Source organism: Sesamum indicum, linkage group LG8, assembly GCF_026168435.1.
Source record: "Sesamum indicum cultivar Baizhima isolate 11 linkage group LG8, ASM2616843v1, whole genome shotgun sequence".
In the NCBI taxonomy this organism is placed as follows: Eukaryota; Viridiplantae; Streptophyta; class Magnoliopsida; order Lamiales; family Pedaliaceae; genus Sesamum; species Sesamum indicum.
In genome coordinates this window covers 14,773,186-14,785,941 of record NC_142664.1, presented here as the reverse complement: position 1 = coordinate 14,785,941, position 12,756 = coordinate 14,773,186, and the positions used below count along the sequence as shown (strand labels likewise).

At 36.5% G+C, this 12,756-nt stretch overlaps 1 pseudogene; it reads left to right on the top strand.

The window, feature by feature from the left end:
• The first annotated feature begins 299 nt into the window (after positions 1-299).
• Positions 300-1,813, top strand: LOC148787226 (dnaJ homolog subfamily C GRV2 pseudogene; annotated as a pseudogene).
• Positions 1,814-12,756: the final 10,943 nt, after the last annotated feature.

Genomic DNA, 12,756 nt, shown 5'->3' with positions numbered 1-12,756 from the left:
GGTAGCCCTGAATCTGCAACTGGAGTTTGCTACTTGTCTTTCACCCCAAGCATCTTTTCTTAACATTTAGTACTTACATTCTAAAACATGGTGGTAGTTGAGTCATCCTCAATGCAAATAAGTGCTGCATTTAACTCTCAGTTTTATTTGATTAGGTTCTTCAGCATCTTGGTGATTTCCCTCAGAAATTGTCACAGCATTGTCATTCCTTATATGACTACGCTCCAATGCCACCAGTGACATATCCAGAGCTGAAAGATGAAATGTGGTGTCATCGTTATTACTCGAAACTTATGTGATGAAATTAGATTTCCTAATTGGCTATTGTTGAACATGTTGAGTTTTTGCAATGTGAGAGAAGAGTTAACTCGAAGGCCAATGGACCTTTCTGAAGAAGAAGCTTGCAAGATACTAGAGATTTCCATTGATGAAGTATCCAGAGACGACGCCCCTAAGAAACCAAGTTTTGAGTCAGTTGAGGAGATACCTAATATATCAAAGCAGATTGAGTATATTGATGAGGAAAAGCTCAAGAGACAGTATAGGAAACTTGCAATGAAGTATCATCCAAACAAAAATCCTGAAGGGAGGGAGAAGTTTCTGGCAGTGCAGAAAGCTTATGAGTGCTTGCAGGTATGCCAAATTCCTTGATCCTGTGTGAGGATCTGTCGTTACTCATAAAAAACGGAGACTATATGATTAAGCTTCAGAAAAAAAAAAGAACATATAGACAAGGGATCTTATAAGCTGCCAGATCTTATTTCAAATGAATTAGTCGACTTGTTTAGACGCCGTTTTCACAATTAAGCTGTTTATTTGACTGGTAGAAAGTGCTCTAAAGGTATTTATGCTGTCAAGATGAGCCAAATGCTTTTTTACACATATAAATGGATATCAGTATTGGTTTTAAATATATCTTGGAACTAGGAAGGACACGGGACCATATATATATATTTAATTCTTAGATATGAACTACCTCAATTTAAGGTGTGGACCAAGAAATAAATTTAAATATATAAATTTAAGTGGCTTTTGCGGAAGAGTGAAAATGTAAATCATAGGGCTTTCCTATGAGGTTTGGTCTACTTACATATGTTTCCATTTGGGTTTGGTGCCTCCATCTAATATTTCATTCTGCAATCAGTAAACTTCTTGGAATATGATCAGCAAAGTTGGACAAAATTCCTAAGTTGATTCCTACGTATGAGGGTTTTTATGAGGCATGTCTTTGGCCGGAATGCAATCCTCTTTAATTGGTTGTATTTCTTCATATTTGAGTTCCATGTTTCATATTTTCTTTTTAGTGATCTACTGCTTTCTTATTCCTCTTCCTTAGGTGACCATGCAAGGATTGCAAGGTCCCCAGACTTGGAGGTTGTTGCTTCTCTTAAAGGGCCAGTGTATTCTATGTAGGCGATATGGGAATGTATTGATGCCATTCAAATATGCTGGATATCCTATGCTCTTAAGTGCCATTACAGTGGACAAGGATGATAACAATTTTCTTTCCTCTGATCGAGCACATCTTCTAGTTGCATCCTCGGAGCTTGTTTGGTTGATGTAAATTCATCATCTGCCTTTAATTTCCATATCATTCCTCTTTTGATAAGTACTTTGTGAATGTATTTTTGCTTATGCTATTTCCACATATTTAACTTTCAGGTGCGAGTCTTCACCATTCAATGGTGAAGAGCTTGTGAGAGATGGTGGAATACCTCTTCTTGCAACACTCCTTTCCCGTTGCATGTGTGTGGTCCAACCAACAACTCCTGCCACTGAACCGTCCGCTACAATTGTTGCTAGCATAATGTGAACCTTTTCAGTTTTGAGTCAGTTTGAAAGTGCGAGAACTGAGATGCTCGAATTTTCAGGATTAGTTGATGACGTTGTTCATTGCACTGAACTTGAGCTTGTTCCTGCTGCTATTGATGCTGCCCTGCAGACCATTGCTCACCTTTCTATCTCGTCTGAAATTCAAAATGCCCTTCTGAAGGCTGGTGTACTGTGGTAAGATAGATCATTATATTGTTATGATTATGCTTTCATCAGTTTTCTAGCATGAGATTCTAGTTTCTGGAAGTTTGCAGAACATTACTGTTTCTGTTATGGATTTCTTGACCGTCCTTTTATATTTATCGCTTAACCTGGCTCCAGGTGACATATTGCTCAGTGACTTAGCTTCTATTCGTTCATTACTTTTCACTCTTTTGCCCATATAAATTCTTCATAGCTCATATATGGATATTGAATAATGAAATTACCCATACTGGTCTATTTATAATGCTCTTTGTGCTCATGTAGTGTTGAAGATGCTTTGTGGTGACTATTCTTTGAATGGCAGAATGTACTTTTTCTACATGAAGCTTTTTGAACAATATGAATTTTGAAGCCACTGCATCAGCTGGCACATGACTGTTACATCTTACAAAAACCAATCCGATGTTTCTCAAAAAACTGCCATACCTTGATGTTATAGTTTTCTCTTGTGGTCTGTTACTGGAATCGAGGTCCATTTACAAACTTGAGGGTTCATAGAGTTAATGTTTATTTGTTCGGTACCTTTTGTCGAGTCAATTTGCTTGCGAAGAGAGTCCAACTTTTATTTTAAAATTGAACAAAATCTTGGAACTATTGTGTTGAAGGTACTTTATGGTGACTATTCTTTGAAAGACAAAATTTCATTATTCTACGGCACTGTGGAAGTTTATGGTTTATGAACATTGTGAACTTGAAGGCCTCTAGATCAGCTGCCATGTGCCTGTTATATCTTAAAAACCACTCCACTGTTGCAAACTGCTTTATGGTCTTTCTCAGGTGGATTATTTTGTTTGAATCCAGGTCCATTTTAGAAACTTGTGGTTTTATAGGGTCACTTTTTGTTTGTTCAGGTACCTTATACCATTGTTGCTCCAATATGATTCGACGGCAGAGGAATCAGATAAGACAGATGCACATGGTTTTGGAACTAGCGGTCAAATAGCAAAAAACATACATGCTGTAAAAGCATCTCATGCCTTGTCAAGGCTTAGTGGTTTGGTTGACGAGGAGATCCCGACGCCCTACAATCAGGCTGCAGCTGATGCCCTTAGAGCTTTACTAACCCCTAAACTTGCAAGCATGCTGAAAAATAAATTAGCAAAAGACCTCCTATTCACATTAAACTCAAACTTGGAGTCCCCTGAGGTAAATGCTGCAGAATTTGCATTTTGACAAAGAAAAAACATATTAGGTGCTACTTGAGCATTGCCTCATCTTCTTGCATCAGTATCTGCAATCCGTCATGCTGGTGCAGTGCCTGAAGAAGAGATTGCCCTGCATTAAGTATTAACTTAAAATTGAACTAAGTCCACTTGAAACTACATCTTGCCCATCTTCAGAATGTGATTGTACCTTGGCTCATATTTCATTTTATCTTGGTTCATTCCGTTGTTTTATTGTTAAATTATGAATTGAAAATATGGAACAATGCAAAGGTCATTCTAATTCTCCCTTTGAAGATCAATGAACTTCATTTTGTTTGTTTCTTTCTCTGTTGCTTCTTCCCATTCTAAGAACAAGTAAAATGAAGTAAATGAAAGGGAAAAACCATGGTTGAGATCGTGCTGAGTAGTTTTATTGTCCAGATAATTATGACGGCACTTTGCAATAAGTAACAGGGTCACTGACAATAATCACGACGTGGAAATGATTTTTTAACTTGACATCTCTACGTGAACTATAATTTCATCTAGCCTTTGTCTTCAATTGCTAGCATTGCGAGTTTCAGGTCATTGTTTGTTTTATTTTCTTTAGAAAAGCAAGACGTCTTAGTGAGTGATTGATTGGAAATCTAAGTCTGTAACTCTTGATCAGTAATCTGCAAGATAGTAGGTGTATTTTCTTTATTAATCTTCTTTATATGGGCGCAGTGCTTGCTAGATGACACACAACTTGAAGCAGTTCATTTGCTCTTGGACAGGGAAGATGGCAGTGGAACTGGAAATATGCCTATTATCACGGGTGCTCCTCTGGAGTCCATGGCATCCAAGGCTAAATGCCTAAATAATCAGTTTCAGAAGCTGAGAAGCAAAGGTTGTACGACATTTACAGCCAGTTTCTCAATTCAAAGTGGTCTGTCACTGAACAGGTATATCTCTCATTCTCTCTCATTGGTTTAGTTTGAATTTTAAAATTTATTGATAGTTTTGTACGTGAATGTGTAGTTTTGGAAGAAGTATAGTAGGTACATCTTAAAGGTGAAGCTGTGCTAGCAAATTTAATAAATTATTGATTGGTAAAAAGACCATGATTGTCGATTTTGTTCGATTATTGCTTATTATTTGGTGCAGTTATGATAATGTTGGATTTTTGTTTTTATTTTACAATGTTAATTTACGTAAATTGAACTTTTAGTACTTTCTTGGTTATTGAATATGTGCTATAGCACCATCCCATCAATAAATACCGTACCTAAGTCTGAAGTGCCTATGCATATTACCTCCAAAGTCAACTACAACAGGGCAGTAAGTCAAGCAGAGTGACCCAAGCTGTTTAGACTGAGGCTCGGCTTAAAATTATTCGAGGCTGCATTTTTTATTGTTTCTCTCTTGAATTTAAAAAGTTTTGTGCCAAGAATGAAAGCTATTCTGCACCCTCTATGAATGTTGAACGGAGCAAAATGTGTTAATCTCACATCTTTTTTGTTATTAGTCTATGAGCGTGAGTATACACAAACATCCATCAATAGCTGAATAAAGCATAATGTCTGAAGGCTACCAATGTCCATTTGTTTTAGTATGAAGAAAGTGTACATACTTAAGAAAAAACCACAACAGCTTTGAAATCTTTATGCTGTAATATTTGAAGAAAGAAACCCGGGGGTATTACTTTGTTTTTTTTGTGCTTAGAATGCCATTGTTACGAACATGTCTAATTTTGCAACCTTACCCCCTCTCTTGGAGTATAATTGTTGTAACTTAAGGTTGTTACCAGTCTTGTAATGGAGATTTAGTTTTCAAGAAATGCAACCTCATGTGATATACCGAAGATAATTGGTTTTGTTTTCTGTTGGATTTAGTAGTTTCATGGTAACTCTCATCATCAAATCTAACAAAATTGATATGATATGTTGTGTAAACAGCTAGTCATTGCTGGAGATGGGTACTAAAGATTTGGATTTTGTAAAACTGAACCAATTAATTGGAAGAAAAGCTGGTGGGATATCAGTATATCCTTTAACACCATCAGTTCGAGGGAAGGAGGAGCCCTGCAGCCATATTATGTTCGAGGCAAAGCTATGTCTGAACGTGTTGAAGATTTATTTACCCTGGTAATTCTGGTATTTTTTCTTTGTAATTTAATTACATGCGAATTTCGAACCCCACCATTGTCACTCTTCAAGTTGGTGGAGGGCTGTAACATTGTTATCATGATGTTTAATTGAATTTGTGTAAGATTCCTTTGAACTATGTCTAGGTAGGTGGAAAGTGATGATACTTGCAAGCCAATCTTTTTACATAAATAGTTTGTATAGTCTAATGTGACTAAGCCATGATCCAAGGTATACTGGGTCATGGCGTAGTTGAAAAGTGTGTTGGTAGGTTGAAAAGTGTTGATACTTATAAGCCAGAATTTTTACATAAATAGTTTGTGTAGTTTACTGTGAGTAAGCCATGATCCAAGGTACCTATTGGAGTTCCTTCTCTCATTCCATGCAATGTACTTGTGTTTATAACTTTATATATATTTCCGTTCATTTATTTTGGTGTATTTCTTGTGCATCTCTCATGTTTATGTATACCTAATATCTACTTGGGGGAATACTAGTCACTTTTTTTACAGGTACTTGTGTGCATATTTATATTCATTCTTTTTGTTCATGCCCTTTTTAAGCACAGTGCACTTCTCTATATATTAGAAGGTTTAAGAAAGGGGACAAACTGATAAGTTAACATCTTATGCTTGTCAGGGTTTGGTCCTCTATGTGTTCTCATTTTGTACTGTTGCCTTGTGTTCTAGTTTTGGTCTTATTGAATTGAATGGTAGGTTGTGTTATTCTCTAATGAAACCAACTGTCATAGCTCGATTGGGAAACATGCTTTGGTCCTCAACTGTCGCTTTTCTTATTAAATTTCTTAGAAACAACTGGAGATTGATTGATTCGGTTGTTGAAATTGTCAACTGTAGGTCAACCATGTTCTTCAAGATGTTCAATTGACTGACCAGAAGTGTTTTAAGCAGTTTGTTTCTCAAAGTGAGGCAAGAATGGAGGTATATATTGATCTCCAGCAGAACTGAGACTAATTTGCCTTCTTCAACTAAGTCATGTTAATTGTTGATTTCCAGAATCGATTAAGAGGCAGGGACATAGCATTGCAGCTGCAAGGATGGATGTAAAGCTCAATGTTGCTGGTCGGATCTCTGAAAAAATGGGTGGTGTCAGGTTGATTTGTTTGGAGTCTTATTTTCACCTTTGATATTTGGAAAGCATGTTGATGTCTATAATATTATGAGATGCATCACCATTTGTTATATGACCCAGCCTTTGCTGGCCATTTGCTGAATTTTAGAAACTCGACTATAAACCATGATGGGTGTTTTGTTAATCGTGGGAAGTTAGAGTGCACTCTTTCACTTGATTATAGAAACCTGGTGGAGATGAATCCATTATGTTTCTTGGCATCTGTTTATGCATGGATGTAGTGTCCAATCCATTTTAAGACCAACCTCAAGTACTTTCATGTGCGAAACTTTGAAATGGAGATAGGAAAAAAAACAATTAGTACATCAAATTAATTTTCTTGTGCTGTAATTACAATGAAATAAAAGTATATATTGCTTTACTACTTCTATTTTGTGGGCTTTCTCTTGTGAGATCTTGCCAATTGCAAGCACAAGGGAGAGGGTGGAAGGCTGAACAGTATTACCTGCAACAATTGTGCCCCAAAGAGTCCATTAGAGATTCTAGGTATGCGGGTGTTGGACAGTACCATGCAATGCAATGGTCAGTCAAAGTAAATTACTGCTGTCTTGCATTGTAAGTCCTAAAATGCTGTTTTCTTGGCCATAGTTTTTCTATATTATAACTCTTTCGAGTGTTTTGTCTTTTAAAGCTTTAGACCACCAAAGGATACGAGTAATTTCTCATAATGGCCCCTTTTATTGTCATGTTGTAGTCAAGGAACTGAACACCAAGAAGATTCTTGTACGAGATGTGGAGATAGTTAATAGCTCAGACCATACATTTGATGTGCTGCGATCTTTTGTGGTACGAGATGTGGAGACACTTACTAGCTCAGACCATACATTTGATGTGCTGCGATCTTTCATGGTACGAGATGTGGAGACACTTACTAGCTCAGACCATACAACCCCCGTTCTTGACACCATCCCAATTTTCAGGAACATGTTCTCTTCCCTTTTTACTTTTCGTTCCCTTGTTTGAGTGGGTTTCTGTGCATAGATTGAGGACAATGCATCATGCATGTGCTTGTTGTGGGGAGAGGTATGTTGTTCTTTGTGGTTGTGATTGGTTTTTGAGAACGTGGTTGGATAGTCATTGTAGCACGATTCTTGCGAAATTGGTTGGGTTGCTGGAAATCTGAAAGTTGAAATTCGTATTAATGTGTGGAATGTGGATGTGTGGGATGTGAAATTTTTTGTTTGGTGGCTGAAAAGTTTTATTGAACACCAACTTGTTAATGAAGTTAGTGTGTCTTGAGAAAAATATGTGAATTATCTTGTGGTAGTTGCTGAATTTTCAGATTGTCATCTTGTGATATCCCTTAGATTAATAGGAATTTTGGTTTAAGTCGAGATAAGTAAGAGAAACGGACGCTTGTGGCATATTAAAAAAACCCAAAAAAACAAAGAAAATTGTGATAACTATGTTCCATTGACTGCATCAAATTAACAATGTTCAAGAATCAACACAAAAACCCTTTGTGTGAGCTTTTGGGCCAAAGCACTTCCATTTCAATAGTGCTTCTATATTTATTTTGATTGAGGGCGTCAAACTTAGTCTGTCCGTTCTAGAACTTGCTTGTGTAATACATTTTGAGACCACATTCTTGTTAGATTGGTGTATGAAAGTGATAAGGGCACTTAGGAAAAACCCATTGACTTGAACAGAGCCTACCTTGAATTCACCCATAGAAAAACTCATTTGAGCCTTTGCTTTTCTTTTCTTGGTTAAACCACGTTATAAGCTTGACTATCCCCTTTTTGGTTATTTCCTGAAGTGATATTGAACCCATTCAAGGGCATGGTGTTGGCTTGGTTGCTTTTAAGTTGACATGGAAGTGAGTTAATGTATTCAAGCTGCATACATGGATGCATCGTTAGCCCTCAGGGAAAGGAAAAAAAATGGAAAGAGAAATTGAAAAAAGACAAAAGGGAAGAAAACTAATGAAATAGAGAGGAAAAAAAGAAGGAAAAGAAAAAAAAAGGAGAAAATGGGAAAAAAAGAGAAGAAAAATGATGAAACAGAGGAAAAAAAAAGGAGAAAAAAGAAAAGATTAGAAAAAAGATGGAGGAAAAGAAAAAAAAAAGAGAAGAAAAATGGTGAAACGGAGGAAAAAAGAAGGGAAAAAAAAAGAAAAAAAGAGGAAAGATGCAGGAGATGCAAGAAATGTAAAAATTTCACGAGTTTTGACTGTTCAAAGCACTTGAATTAAGTCGAACGAAAATGAGCTTGGAAGGATAAGCAACTAGGTTGGCATCGTGCCTTTGAATTCATAAGCCAAAGTTCGACCTGTCTTTTGCCACACCTTGTCAAAGCCCCATTACAACCCATTGAAAGACCCTTTGATTCATGCATTAATTTGCATTTCGTTCGTGGTGGAGATTTGATTCACAAGCAAGCCTATGGTAATGGCATTCTATGTATTGACTTGAGTGAAACCCGAATTCTTAAACACCTTATGTTATGAGTGATTACAATGACATCGTTGTGAGAACCCTTGTGAGAGTGTTGAGACTTGTTTCATTTGGTTTTGATGAAGTCAATGGGATACCTACGTGTTGAATGTTGTGCTACAAGTGCTTGTTCTCAAATTGCTATCTCTTCTTTAACTATTAAGTCATATTAGTGTAGGGGATATACTTGAGTGATATGAAAGGAAATTTGAGAATTGCTACTTGGATAATTCTTGTATTTGGATCAAGACATGCTTGAGGGCAAGAATGTTTTTTGTGTGTGGAATCTGATAACATATATTTTAATGCTCCTATGCATGCACTTTTTCGAGTGATTGGGAAGGATCTTATTGCATGGATTGTCGATGTTGAGTTACCCCAATTTCATGGGAAGGAGCGTAAGGTAAGTTATAGGGGGTCAAATTCAGCTCTTGTGTTATTGTGCTGCGTGGAATTTAGTCTAAAGTTCACAGACAGCATGTCTTATACTTAATGTTGTCTATCATGTGCCTCTTTATTTGTGTTACTAATAATTATTTCACTAATGGGATCAAGAGAAGTCTTTAGGTATCACATACTACTTTACTCTTCTTCTTGTCCATATGGGTGTCAGGTTATCAATATTTTTCTCATCCAAAATGCTGAGGGTGGAGTTAATCTTAACTGCTTAAATTCGCTCGCTGCCGAAAGAGTAATTGTAAAAATGTTGAAACTATTGTGGTCGTCTTTATCAACGGAACTGGAAATGTGCTTATGTCATATGTTAAAGAATGATATGTGAAAACCGATTGTGCTATTTCTTAGAGTGCGTATGTGAAAATCTTTCAATTGACAGCATGGAGAGTTCATGGCCTCTGCCATCTGCGTTGGCTTCTGTAACTCATAAACTGAACCTTGAAAATTGATTCAAATCACCTTCATGGCCGAGAGGTCGTTGGGTGCGCTGAGCATGGACACACCAGTTATTTTTTGGGTTAAACAAAAAGCTTTCAGTTTGCCATCAATGCCTTTTGTAAGTACCAATGTTTTTTGTTCCGATTTTCAGTGTCTTCTTATAAAGATGAAGATTTAAAATGTTGGATACTTTTGAGTATATCAGGATTGGAAATTCACGAGATTCCATTAAAAGTCACCGCCGCTTGATTTTGGAAAGCTATCAATATCTGATGCTTCTCCGATAATAGGTATGTTCACACTTGGTTTTGGCTGAAAAAGCACTTTTGGACCAATTATGTCTAATTTTCTTTTACATTTGGTTGGGTTAGTTCTGAAGTTACTACCACTTGTAAATGCTTGTCAAGTTAAATATTGTCAATTGTTCAGAAAAAGTAAATTGTTGCTGTTTTTCATTGGGAATCCTAAAATTGCTCTTTCCTTGGCCATACTTTTTCAATATTATAACTATTTTGACTGTTGAGCAGTCAAGTGTCTTTTAAAGCACTAAACCACCAAAGAATAACCAAAAAATACGATTAGTTCCTCCTAAAGGCACCTTTCATTGTCTTGTTTCCTAATGGCACGTTTTATTGTCTTGTTGTAGTGCACGAACTGAAGATTACGAAGATTCTTGTACGACATGCGGAGGCAGTTAATAGCAGACTTTTTGTGGTAAGTTGTTTGGGTGTCATGTTATAAATACATGACCTCTTTGTGCTTGGTGTGTGAGGATGGGCATAAAAATTAGTCTTCTGATCTATCTTGTGTGTTTGTCATTTCTCTTTTTGCAGCCCATTCTAGGACATCTTTGTAATCATCTTGCTGTATGTAGAAGATAGAATTGTGTTGTTGACTTGCACTTGCTAAGACTCATGTGCTTACTTTTGTTTGATGACAGCCTAATCCATCTCATGATTTGAAATCTAAAGAGAAAAATGAAGAGGGAAGACGCAAATTAAGACTGTGAAAGTATGTTCTCATCTCCCTCTCTCTCTTGCATACTGCTTGATCTCTTGTCCACTAGTATTGCTCAACAGTCCCTTGTTGTCTTCACCTTAATTATGTGGACTTCTAGTTTTACTTTATTGCTTGTGGCAGAATGTATCCATATTATTACAATTATTCTTTTCCCCATCACACAGTGTGAGTTAAATGTGGCCTCCAAGTTGGTTTTATGTTTCACGAAAAGTAAGATGTTGTACAGAAATTTACTTATTTGTTTGGATCAATAAGGGGAAGATGAAAGGGAAAGGAAACAAGGGGATGTACTGTGTTTTGCAATAAGTTTTTCTTATACTTTAACTAGTTTCAGAATGGATCATGTATCCAGATCCCGAGGTTTTTTAGACATTGACAATATGGAAAAGAAATCATAGAGGAAACTGGTGTGTGATTTAAGTGTTTAAGAGATCTGTACATTTGGAAATTGTTACAGGCATTAGGGGTTTGGTGAGATTCAAAGGAAATAGTAACAAATAAGACTTTTGGGGGGGGAGGGGGGGGGGAGGAAGTCATCGTGGATTTTTGTTGCGAAATTCAGGCTGTGGAGAAGTTGTGCGATATATTGCTGCATATACTCCACTTAGAGTAACTGTGGTACCACACAGTGTAAACCTTGTCTCGTAGTGAATATTTCTGTTTTGGCATGATATTGTATTTTTATTCAGAGTTTGTGTTGTGCTGTAACATTTTGTATCTGAAGTAAGCAACTCGAATTTAAACCAATTTGATGTCTGGTTTGTCTGAGATTTATCCTCCATTGTCCAACACTGACACTTTGAAAAGCACCTCACTATCGCCATCACCATCACCACTACAACAATCAATCACCATCATGAAATTAAAAAAATTATTGGCATATACTGTGAATGCAAATATTTGGTTTATTTGGCTGACAGAAGCTTTGGTTATATTTTACTCATTCCCATTTCTCTTTTTGCAGCCAATTATAGTACATCTTTATAAGCATCATGTTGTTTGTACAATGATAGGACTACGTTGTTGAGTTGCAGTTGCTAAGACCAACCTAATCCATCTGATGACAGCCTAATCCATCTGATGATTTGAAATCTAAAGAGATAAATGAAGAGAGAAGATGCAACATTAAAGCTGATAAAGTACGTTCTCGCTTACTTATCTGTCTCTGTCTCTTTCTCTCGCATACCGCTTGATCTCTCGTCCACTAGTATTCCAAGAGAGTCGCTCTTTGTCTTCACTTTAATTATGCGGACTTCTAGTTTTACTTAATTGCTTGTGGTAGAATATATCCATATTATTGCACCTATTCTTAGCATGAGGTAAATGTGGCCTCCGAGTTGGTATCTGTTTGATAAAATATTTAATAAAAAGTAAGATGTAAGTACAGAAATTTACTGCTTTATTTAGATCAATAAGGGGAAGATGAAAGGGGAAGAGTAGTTGCTTTTCAAGGGGACGAATGATACTTATTCTGTGGACTCCTTTAGTACAACTTAAAGGAAGCTTGAATAGAAATAAGGTAGGGAGGAAAGATTGATTTTTTATGTTTACACGTTCAAAATCATCTCTTTTTTATGGGAAAAAAAGCAAATTATAGAGGAAATTGGTGTGTGATTTAAGTGTAAGGAGATCTTTGCATTTGGAAATCATTATAGGCATTAGGGATTTGGGTGAGATTCAAGGAAATAGCAATAATTTTTTTTTTTTGGGGGGGGGGGGGGGAGTCATTGTTGATTTTTGTTGCAAATCTCAAGTTGTGGAGATGTGCGATATATTGTTGCATATACTCCACTTAGATTAAATTTGTTACTATATAGTGTAAACAGTTGTCTCATGGTGAGTATTTCTTTTTGGGCATGATATTGTTTTTTATTATTCAGAGTTCTGTTTTATGCTATAACATTTTGTATTTGAAGTAAGCAACTCAAACATAAACCAAGTTGATGT